Here is a 12,519-nt window from a genome sequence, read left to right as displayed (position 1 = left end):
TTTATTCAAAAACAAAAGGAGCATAAGTATCTTTATACGAAAAGATGTTGCTTTATTAGTATTTTCAACTTGCCTTTTCATGTAGATTCATCCACTTTCAAATTATTATATAATATCAATTCGAAAACACCCTATATATTATTCACTGGAGTAACTGTACAAAAATAAAAAGAAGATAATAATCGTTATTAATTCTTAACAGTTACGATATCTGCAAATATTGTCTGATAAACTGTGTCGAAAATGTCAAAATAAAAGCACTCCCGGGTTATTCTTCATTAGCGACACGCACGCATTTGCGTGACCACTAGAATGTAATTAACTTCACCTTTTTATTACACGCTCGCACATATTTTTCGATTTAAGGGCCGTAGCTTGCAGCCTATTTCTTCTTTAACACCTTTTATAGTTCCTTAAACTTTTCACGTGTTACTTGAACATGGAAACATTACTTTGAATATTACCTTATGGAAATGTCGACGAAATAATGGTAAAATAACGAAGGATTAGAATTTCTTTTTAAAAAATTAAAACATCTGTCACATTCTCGTGGGAATTAATATTATCAAAGACACTTGTGTATTTTTAGTAACTGCAAAAACAGAAGATTTGATTGATAGTCACATTGACTGGTTTGGTAGCTGTAGCTTCAATATCGAAAACTTGTATATATTTCACTATACTTAAAGAATAATTTTGGACAGGTTTTGATGGTATCAGCCAGATGTCGTAAAACGTGCGATATATATATAATGTTATGCATATATTCACATTAGGATACGCCAAAGCGATATTAATGTTTTATGTAGAGACGTAACCTCTGGCTACAAAAATCGATAATTCTGGGTTTCGAGCTGTGTCGCGTGAGGTGCACTCGTTACACTATAACTATCATCAATCTCTCTTTTTTCCTTTCCATTTCAATCTGTTTTCTCCCCTTTCTTCCTCTGTCTCTCAGCTTCTTGCACAACCTAAAGGTAAATTGTATGACGTTGGATATTTTTTTTAGTCTATTACATTGTCGTCTGATAAATTCTTCTTCGTTAGTAACGTTAGTATTTATACTAGATTAACCTAGGAAGTAATGTCCATTTTATGAACATTAAAACATATTAATTTGCTACAATCTTCCGCTACTTCGTTTAATCAGCTAATGCACGTTGCTTTCTATTACTTTCTCCCTACTAGTTCTCTATTCTGGGAGCTTTTTAATGTTAGTTTCATTAAAAAGGAATATGAGTTTTGATTTGAAAAGTCCTTCGATGTAATCTGCTTCCACAAATGTGTCTATCTTTTATCCATTTAAATAATTTTACATCTTGGGAAACTGATAATTGGGATGTATCTGATAAATACAAAGAATGAGAAAGAGTTTTTCTAACCGGAGTTTTTAAACTGTATAAAGTTAACTTCCCATTTATTAATTCTCGTATTTTTTCTCTTTTCCTGTTTCAAGTTGTTTTACGTTTGTTCCACATTGTTCCAAAGCGTTACTTCAATATCATATTTAGTTTGGGAAATAATTCGTTAAAACTGTATCCAGTATGACAGTCGACGCTTCTCTTCATTTTGACAGCAATAATATAGAGGGTCCTTTTTTTGCAATATGTGTACACCCTTGTATTCGTGTTCCGGTCTTCAAATTTTTTATTCTGGCTGTTCTACAGATGAAGGTTCGTGCTAAAAAAAAAAAAAAAAAAAAAAAAGAACCCTTTACTGTATATTATTACTGTTAAAATAATGAGAAATGTTCAGTGTCTTATGTGTACAGTTTTTCCAAATTCGTACCTAAACTAAATATGATATTGAAATAATATTTCGCAATAATATTTAAAACAACCAGAATAATCCAGAACAACCATTACATGTTCGATTTTGAAGAAATAGGGAGCTGGTGAAATTTTCACCTGTTTGGAATTATTTCTGGGGATGTTTTTATTATTTTTATCATTTTAGGAATTTTCCGAGATAAATCATTATCTCTTTTTAAACGATGTATAACAAACGTAAAATAACTTGGTACAACAAAAGAATTCGAAATTTGAAAATGAGGGGTAACTTCATACAGGCAAGTTTTTAAGGTTTCTTCTTTTTTATGTTTCGAAATGAACTTAATGGCATTATTGATATGTTCGCAAGATGTACAACCGCCTCGAAATAGAAATATTCCTGAATTTATCATCCTAAATCCTACCATTCAGGTACTGAGTAACAGCAGCATGGTCATCCCCTTCAAGTCAAAGTGAACATCTGTGTCACTTGATGAGCGCTTTCAAAAGACAGAATTAAAGGTTGCGACGGAAGAGGTGGATGAAAAGCAGCATAAGCCAATAAGGGATCAAGCAATATTCATTAACGAATTTACATTGTTGGTGAAAGTACACCGCTCAGAGTAATTAGAAGCTCGTTGTCCGTTGTTACTTTGATTTTTATATCCATTTCTTGTATTTATTCATATTTTTCAACGTTATGTTTCTTTCCCCCAATTAGCAATAAATTTCATTTTTAATACTTCGGTAAATTCATTAAAACACTGTAATAGACTTCCTTTTAACTAGAATTCCTCGGAGAACACTGGATATAAAAAGTAAAAACTCGATATAATTAATTGAAGTAACGCAGTTTCATTTCGTACAAGCGAGATTGGATTACGTTTTATTTTTAGATTTAATAATTGGAAAAAAGTACACCGTAAGTACATCTAGGAAGAGGTTAAGTAATTCCATTTTAACGAGCAGATACTCTCACCGCAAAGTGATAAATTGATTGATATGCTCGATAATGATTTTTTGACACCATTCAATGCTCTTCTGTCGCGTGAAAAAGATCTCATGTCCAGATTTCCCTCTATGCGATGAATTATGTAGTGATTCATGTCTAACTTCGTATCAGAGAAACTCTCATTGAGTTACATTTCAATGGAAAATAATGATGTTATGTAAGAGAGAAAATGATAACGTGGAAATATAAAGTGAGATTAATAATATACAGCGTGGCTCTCATTTCTTTCCACAAAACCATGCAAGCATATTCTATGAGTAAAATAGTAGCATGCAATTTATCTAAAGTTTCCTAGTAAATTTTGTCACTTGTACTTTACAGACATTGAAGGATTAAATGATTGATGATCTACTATATTCGCTAAAATATTCTATGAAATTGTATGATTCTGCAACGTAACATGGAATTTATAAATCCTGTATATTTAGGTCAGCAAGCTCGTCCGATTTTCAAAATTTGAAATGAAAAATTTATTTCAGTGTAATTTGCGATTTTTTATATAATCACTTACTTAGTATAACTTATTTTGTATAATCACAGTTTTATTGTATGGAAATAACCAGTTCGTTCTTATTTTTAACAATCAGAAATTATTACAAATCGTTAACCATAGGTCAAAACTTTTATTTTCTATAATCATAATATATCTTTGTCATAGAATATAACGCTTTTAGCAACTATGAAAAATGCAAAATTAATCTATACTAAACGCGAATACCGAGCGTCTTTAATAATTTTAAATTCCTAATGAACTTTTAAACCTTTAAAATTACGAATTTACGATGAGTCTTAAAAGTTTTTGAAGTCTTGAACGACTTAACGTTTTAAAGTCTTTTTAAAGGGAAGCTTATTCCGAAATCACTCGTTATTTTTTCCTTGTTTTTTAATACAAATATTTTTATTAATCGAATTAATTCTAACTTTCGAAAAGCATTAATTTGCTTGAAAAATCTTAACAATTGTAATGTTTGATTTTTATAGTCGTGTTTCATGTAAAAATAATTAATATTAAAGTGTCAGTGTTCTACTAAATGATTATAAAATCTTTAATGGATCGCAGTTAATTGCGTTAATCTCAACTTGGAGATTGAAATGGTTCCACTGGGTCAATAGAGATAATCGTAAATACGATCGATGTACGGGCCGCCACATTGATGAAGCGATAAGTGAAAATTCGTGCACTCGTTAAAACGTAGAAATTATACGATTAATATGACGTTATAGCGATTCCTTGCTCTAACAAATAACATTCGATATTCAATTAGATCGAAGCGTAATTTGAACATCATGTAAAAGAAAATAATTTATGAGTTTTACGAATGACGTGAGCGTATTTGCCAACCAAGAAAAGCATGTTTCAACGAGATGCATAAATTTATTAACGAGCTCGCGTGCTTCGACTAGTTGATGGAAAATTTCCATTGTGGAAATTGCGCACTGCGTCTTTCGTAGGAAAAAATTAAATCTTGCTGATTGGCCAACTCAACTGGAGAGAGTTACTTCCGAAAATGCACTAACGAGTTCTTTTTCACGATGAGCAGCCCACTCGTGCAATTATGGGCCGCGATTGGAGTCCTTGATCCTTTCTAGTCGATATGTCGCAAACTAGTCTCTGGTCCAACCTAGAATAGGCAAACTACGATTCGCCTCGTAATGAGTAGCGCTGCTTGCTAACCAGTGATTGAATTTCAATGAAGTGACTAGAATGAAATTCTGTAGATATTATAGTTAAAGTATTTTACCTGAGCGGAATTATTAATCTTTTATTGAATACCTATTATTTCGGTAAAGCTAAATTCGATAGAATGAAATTTTATACATATGTATTTATTTATACATAAAAAATAAAGCTTTTTATATTTAATCTGTTTTCTATCTGTGATTAATCGATTAAGCAATTTCGATTTGAAATAGCGTTCGATGCAACATCGGATTCGGGGAAAAAGACTTATTGTGGAAATTCATAAAATAAGAACGAGTTGACAACAATGATCTTCTTTAATTGATATCCGACACTTATACGCGTAGCATCTAGTTAGCGATAAAAGTTTGATTATATTGGTGACCGTGTGACACGCGAAGGGATTTTAGTTGCCCTTTGAAATGCCGGGGGTCGCTGCAGGCATTATCCAACTTGCCGATCTTAATTTCTTCTTACGACGAGCGCGTCAAGGCTTTCACCTTCCTTGCAAGTGGGTATACATAGGTATATTGTACGATTTCGTACGACACGCGACCTAAACTCGCGTTTCATCACGATAAACACGAAAATAGCCGGATTGTACGCCACTCGATATGCATTTTTCGTGACGTCACGAGATTCATCTGTGCCTAAAACTTGGTGTGTTCAACACTTAACGTCTGCAATTAACATACACGTTTATACAACACAAGCTGTTACAGAAGCTTAAAATAATGAAGACGATCGATAATCTCAGGTTGTTATTGATTACGCACAATTTTAAAAGCGTGTTTCTCAATGGTGAATATATTGAGAGTTGAGAATCCTTGGTAGTGGAATTTAGGAACTTTCTATTCATTTTTTAAATATAGAAACTGCAATTACACGTCCTTTTTTACTGTAGAATGTTTTATCGTTTGTGCAGAACCATAGTGTTGTAGCTATAAAACATAGCTTGCATAATTTAATATCGTATCTGTATTTCTTGTATTTCACACATTGTTTAAATGTGTGTCTACGACTCCACTGCGATGGAATTTATCGGTAATTCATCAATGCAAAGAATTTCACTTGAACTGTAGCACTTCTCGAAATTCTTGTTGAATTTATCGACAAGCATTTGAATCTCATACACGTATAGGTTGTTACATTAACTCAGTTCAGTTCAAACATCTCCAGTATTTCAAGGAATAAACGAAAATATTGCAAAAATTCGTTTTATCGACCTATGTCCGATATTAAGATTGACGATAATGGAATAGCAGTTCCATAAATAAGAATGATTCGTTGATATTAAGGTCACTATAAATAAATATTTAAAAAGGAGTTTAATTGTATCGATTTTCGTGTAAATAGAATTTAGCTAATAATTATGTAAATTGGAAATGTACGAATTCATTCTGAAAGTACGAGATTATTCGTATCGAATTGAAAAATATTAAGTGAAAAGTATTTTTCTTCGTACGAACGTTTTGGATTACGAAAGATCCAGATACGCGAGATGAAGGACTCGATTCGGTGTTTGATTGCGTTCAACATACCTCACTCTCCCGAATGACCGACAGGTGCAGATCCATATTTATAATAAAACAACATATAAAACTACAAGTAAAGCGATTTTTATTTAAATAAACTAATACTATAATTATAAGCTATTACATAGATATTTAAAAAATGCAATGCTACATTGAGTAATTCCCTTCAGCGACTATGTCGCGTTTCTTCCCGGTTTTGAAAGTTCTCCTTATAAGCACTGTTAGAAATCAGTTTTATCGAATTAATCGTTACGATCATTGGCTGAGACAAGCAACTGGTAGTCATCGGTAATTGTGGCCACTAGTCAGAACCACTGATGGTCACGAGTAACCAAGTCTGCGGACAACCTTAAGACAATGCATCATTGAACTACTTGCGATCCCTAGGCAGACCGCAGACGTAACCAATCATCGTAACCACTAATGGTCGCGATTGATTTTGTTTTGAGCAGTGGTCACAGCGACCAATATGATCGTAAATTGCAAAATCAGTTAACATAAACCGTAGGGGAACGTTAGTTATCAACGACAGACACATACGAAGGTTTCTCATTTAACATTGTTAGGAGAACAATCTCGCTGCTGGTAACAGCCGTGCATTCTTTGTCACATCAAGTTAAATGGTTTTTTAACTCCTGACAGTTTTGAAACAAATATAGAAATCGTTCTAAAACTTTTTATAGGATTGTACGTATTATAAGCACTTAATTCGGAAAGTTTTATCTCACACGGAACTATGAAGTTCTCATCTTAATTTCCTGTACAATGGAGCATTGCTCACCTCAATTACAACCAACTTGTTCGAAATTCAACATCTTGTTCTTCTCTTTCACGTTCTACTGTACATTTCTGCAGCACAGTTATTCAGAAAATTTCTTCAGAAATTTCTCCAAACAGTTAATAATCATTGCCTTCTCGTAGTTCTTAATGTCAAAGTTAGTTAATTTTAAATTAGGAACTTGCCAATTCATTTCAACATATTTAACTGTAACTTATTATTATTACTCTTAATAACAATAAGGTTTCTCGCAGAAATGGATCCTTGCAGGCAATTATTTAACATTATACTCGCTTATCTTCCAGTTCGATCATTAATTTGACACAGAGGATGCTGAGAAAGCTGTGGTACGCTGTAATTGTTGTGATGTTCCGGTATGAGAGATTAATGGACTTGAGCTCAGAGTTGTAGAGAAAAATAGAATTTCTATATTATTATCAAGAGATACTTGATCGAAACTAAATTATATGTAATGTCATGACAAAGGAAATAGTCAATTTAATCGAAGATTACAATAAATTGATAAAAGAAGACAGTAATTTAATAAAGAATAATTCCGTTAAGAATACATTAAATTTTGTAACTGCTAATGCCTCGCTTTGCTAATGCCTCGCTTTGCTAATGCCTCGCTTCTAAAAGAAATAATGTATTTTAAATCATGTGGAAAATTTTATTCTACTCCATTTTTCACCGAAAGCAGAATGTACGCTGGGCAGCACAGCGGTCAAATAGCTTTGGCTTTCACGATAATAGCTGCAGGGGCTATTTCATCGCGATTTTTGACAGTAAAGGTATTAAAAGATACGTTAAGCACCAATAAACACAATAAGAAGAAGATCAACTACAATAGATAGCTAAATATCTAGCTAAAAAATTTAGAACTTTGGCATACTTTATATATGCGATTTCGCGTTAAAGTCTCCGTGTTACTGGAACATTTATCTAACTTGGTCGATATTTTCTTATGGATTTAAATCATTTTGGAAAATCTCAACAAATTTGTACTCTCAATTTTGCAAAAAAAGAAGAAAAAAGAAAGCAAACAAAAAACAGAAAGAAAAGAAAGGAAAGCGTCATATAACAAAACTTTATCCCATATCTTCACGTGAAATCATGATCTTATCGATTTCATCGTGTTTACTACGATATCTCATATATGAGAATCTTATAAAAACTCAAAGATGTTCAATGATAGCAGAGCTATAAAAGTTTTATGTTCGCAAAGAAGATTTATTGGTTTAGAAGTATGTAGAGAAATGACAGTACGAATTTATCATTAACGCAACGAGCACGATTTTTGTTCGTTTTTCAATGCTTCAATTTGCAGAACGAACAACGGATGCGTATAGTTCTTGTGGTTGCTCTCGAAGCCAAAATCACGCATACATGTTATAGACAAAACGCACAATTTTCTTCCCTTCTTTCAGAGAATATAAAGAGTGAGAAACAATAGCGACTCTGTCCCAGTCGATTTCAGTATCCATGACCTGATTACTCGTACCTCGTATTGACGTTACCTACAGTTTTCACTAACGAGTTGTTAATCGATATTAGTACCATTTCATCGTTTTAAATTCACAGCATTCGAACAAGCGGTCTACCAGCTCAAAGCTGACTCGCTTTAATCGGTACTCATTCAATAAAGATTTATTGCTACGTTATTCTCATGCACAAAGGTACATTCATTCCAAGAATTTGCAAATTCTTCAGAAAGAAAGAAAGAGTGAAAGGAGAATGTGTAATATTTCGAAATTTACTCGGAAGCGTATTTACATAAAAATATCCGCGTTTTAATTATATCATTGATTATGGGATTTTATATTTAATTCTGAGTGCATAAATGCTTTGTCAATTGCTTGTTTTACGCGACTGTATTATTTGTAAAACAAATTTGATAATTTAGTAATTTTCAAGTAATAAAAATTAGTAATAGCAAGCAGGTATAAAGACGTAACAAGAAGGAGTTATGAATAATTATACACGTGGATGACTACTATAAATATTATCTGTGTACACGAAGAAAGAGCAATTTTCCAGGGTAAAATAAACGTCGCTAGCTTTATCTATTCATGGAAATGGAAAAACGCACTCCTAAATGTCAATATACTGTATGCGTTAAAAATTGAACGTCTATATACCGTATACACCAGAAGATGAACTCGTTGTATCCATGAAAAACATAGAAGTGAAAAATATAAAACGCGAAACTACGGATACTACACATTTGTCGTTCTTTGGCTACGTGCAGTTGGTGAACGGTTCCACGAACAGTACTTTGTGTTTTTCTGTGACTGTTCTGCCGCCAAGAAATCAGTGTATGAGAATTTAAAATAAAACTGTATACGTAATGATGTAAACGACGATGAGCACGTAACAGGAAGGAACAAGATATAGAAAGGAGGAGAAGAAGGAAAAGAAGGTAACGAAGGAAGAAAACGGTAACGTAGCGAGCAGCGCCGTCGGTGGTGGATGCGGTAGAGGTTAGAATAGCGGTGGGTCGTGACGGTGGTGGAGGCCGCCGTTATGCTGTGGGTGGGATGCGCGAAGTTGGGACTGGGGGTTGGTGGGGAACGGACAAGGAAAAGGTGGGGGCCGGGTGGCAGCGGAGGCGGCTCGTTTAGCACGCAGGATCAGCTTCAGGGAGAACCTCGCTTCGTCTCTTTTACCTCGCGCTAGCTAGTAGCTCCGCCGCATTCGTACGTGATACCAAAGACACGCGTTCGATAGAGTTGCGTATAGATCCATAGAGATTTCCTTTCAAATCGTTTCTGTGCGTCTATTTGTTCTTTCCCCTTCGTACTTTCTTCTCTCTACTCTTTCTCCTCTCTCCTCTACTTTACCTCTCGCTTTATCCATCCATCTCTTTCGTTTACCTTTCTTCTTTTATGCTTTTCCATTCACTCGTCTACAATTACTTCTCCCTTTTCTTCTCCCTGTCATTCTGACTTTTTTTTTTTATTATTATCAATCACTTTTCCTTCCTTCCTTCTCTCTGCCTCTCTCTGTCTCTCTCTCTTTGTCTGTCTGTCTCTTTCTCTGGCTGTAACGACACGTAAAATCAGGAATTATGGTTCGATCGCTGTAAACGCGATCGATTTCTGTACGTATGAGCGTACAATGTCGATGAGTCGGAAGAAAGGACAACGAATACAGACAGGAAGCGAGAGTGTTCGTTGTGTGTCCTCGACGATGATCGTCACCTAGAGAAGCGAGTACGCACGCTCGTTCACGGAGACAGAAATATGAGGCGCGTCAGGACGTTCGTCGGAACAATCGACGCCGATGTTGTTGTCGTTAACGTACCTTCACAGACGAGTACAAAGAGAATAGAGTGAGAAAAGGGGAGAGATAAAGAGAGAGGGGGTGAGGGTGGGGGAGAGGTGGCGTCTAAGCCGCGGAGTACTACGGTTTAGGTTTGGGGTAGGGCGCGATAGTGGTATGGTTCCCGTTGACGTTCGAGTGCCAGGCTAATTGCCTTTGAGACTTGTGTAATTGTTCTTGAAATGGCGAAAAAGTGAACGAACAGGGCCGGTCCCTGGTGAAAAGAAGGGAAGAAAAGACGAAGGAACAGAGATAAAGGAAACCTCGAGTGTACTCCTAACACTTCTGCGAACAATTTCAGTTTCGAAGAATTCAGAATGTAGAACAATTCGGACTGTCGTAGTATCTAACGAAAATAGGGATGACTTTCGGTAAATTTGAATCTTCTTATCTTTTCTTATCTTCTTCCTTTCTTTTGTACGGGACTCCTGATCGTCGGAACGTTAGATCGGAAAGAAAAGATTGCTTATCCGCGGCTTATCGACGATGCATAACCCTCCCGTGCTCTGTTTCTCCTTATTCCGTCTGCCCTCGATGTCGTCGCACATTGCCATAAATACTATTTAAATTACCGAAATAATATAATTGCCTTTTTTTAATTGGTCGTTCACAGGATGCGTGAGTGTTTCACGTTAGCCGAGTCGTCGGTAAATTATGCGTGTACATAGAGGATAGCGGAGGGGATAGGCGAGAAGAGTGGAGACCAAGTGTCGTAGAAACTAGAATTCGGTCGTGTGTTGTGAAATAAAAGGTGGGTGTCTTTGAAAACTGCAGGAAAAAGCTACTCTCATCGGTTCGTCAGATTCGTTATTGCATTACTCACTGATCACAGTTTCAATTCGCGTGCACAAGTTCGCGTATTTACGTACGTACTTTACCATTTTATCGTGTATTCTCTACAAGGGTCCGAAGTATCACGAAGGAGAGAAGCCTGGAATTGCCACGAAACAGCAACAAGGTCTCGTGCGTCGTAAAACTGCCTACGTAGATCGTAGCCGGTAAGATGATTCAAATTATTTCCAACGGCTTGCAAAGCAACAGACTACGAGAGGAACCTACCGCTTTAACGTCTGAAATATCATCGGGTGAAACGAAAGTAATTGTGTGTTCATTCCATTGTTACTTTGGTTGCTTCGCTTAACTATTGGTTACCCAGGAAAGATCTGTATTTTTCATTATTTGTACAAAAGTATAAATTTGACATTAATTAATTGTATATAAGGAAAATTGAATTATATATAAGGAAAACAATATTGATATAATACACATATCCATTTTATATTATCATATATCTATGTTTTTATATTTATTGCCTCATTAAACATTTCTGTAATGAAATATTTTAGATAGAAATTGTCACCCATTCTCGTATCTAGCAATAAAAACTGATGTTATCGTACAAGAGATATATTCGTATTATGAATATTTTATCGTCACGCATATGCATCGTAGCTTGTTTGAGTATTTCTCTTCGAAGCATGCCTTTTTAAACAATCATTTTTCACTATGCAGATTGTTCCATGATCATGCATAATAATACCCTTTTACTTATAAGAGGGTGGCAACGAGCCTAAAGTATATATTTGCTCGCAAAGCCGTTGCAGTTCTAGATAGATCGATATATTACTTTGAAGAAAGTCGAGGCGTTGCTAGTTTGATTATTGTGGTATAACCGAATTCTTGTTATCAGATACCACGAGAGAGATACTTTGGTTGAAATTTCTGTTTGTATATATAATATATATATATGTAATAATATGTATAATATATATATATATATATATATATATATATATATATATATATAATATATATCTATATATATAATGGTATATATAATACCATTAAACAATATATATCAAAAACGAATTATACTTAAGTGCAAACTTAATGTAAAAGCGATTTAAAAATATTCCTTCTGTTCAGTTCAATCTCCGGTACAACATACAGTGCTTATCCTTGACATTCCAATCAGTTTCTATGCTATGAACTTTCGATACAGATGACTATCTGTCACAAATCGATCTTGAATAATTCATCCCGGCTCCGCAGTCAGGAACTGAGTACCTCTGAAATTACCGTCGTTCAGAGTTGCTTACAAAAACAGAGGGAAGCATAAGTGACTTTGATGGTGTTTCTGATTGTTTCGTATAGATTTACGATGAAAGTTTAATTCGGTCATAAACTTGAAAAATAAAACGATTACGTTAGAACAAGAAAGTATTATTAGAATCAGCTAAATTTCAACATTTTAAAATTCATCTTGAACTGTAGGCAGAATAACCAAGCTTGTTTATGTAATGAGACATATATATGTAATAACGAAAAAATATGTTCAGGTTTACGATGAAAAAATATTAAAATTAGGATAATGACTCGAGTGACTCTGTGGTAGGGTTGTTTGTGTCAGCGAGAAGGTAGCA

At 34.6% G+C, this 12,519-nt stretch overlaps 1 protein-coding gene across 6 annotated transcripts in view; it reads left to right on the top strand.

Annotated features, from left to right (window-relative positions):
- Window positions 1-12,519, top strand: part of LOC100650548 (neuronal calcium sensor 2) — a 71,755-nt gene that overhangs the window by 29,248 nt on the left and 29,988 nt on the right. The window contains exons 1-3 of one of the 6 annotated variants that reach the window (XM_003402823.3): window positions 9,360-9,503; window positions 10,710-10,847; window positions 11,000-11,094. The exons of 1 other annotated variant lie outside the window; for it this stretch is intronic. The gene's annotated coding sequence lies outside the window, so the exon portion shown is untranslated. Of the gene's footprint in view, window positions 1-9,359; window positions 9,546-9,630; window positions 10,107-10,293; window positions 10,468-10,709; window positions 10,848-10,999; window positions 11,095-12,519 lie in introns of those variants that run through there. 4 more of the 6 variants (XM_012319209.3, XM_012319211.3, XM_012319210.3 and 1 more) reach the window with 4 other exon arrangements.

Source organism: Bombus terrestris, chromosome 3, assembly GCF_910591885.1.
Source record: "Bombus terrestris chromosome 3, iyBomTerr1.2, whole genome shotgun sequence".
Taxonomy (NCBI): Eukaryota; Metazoa; Arthropoda; class Insecta; order Hymenoptera; family Apidae; genus Bombus; species Bombus terrestris.
This window is presented reverse-complemented; position numbering and strand designations above follow the sequence as displayed.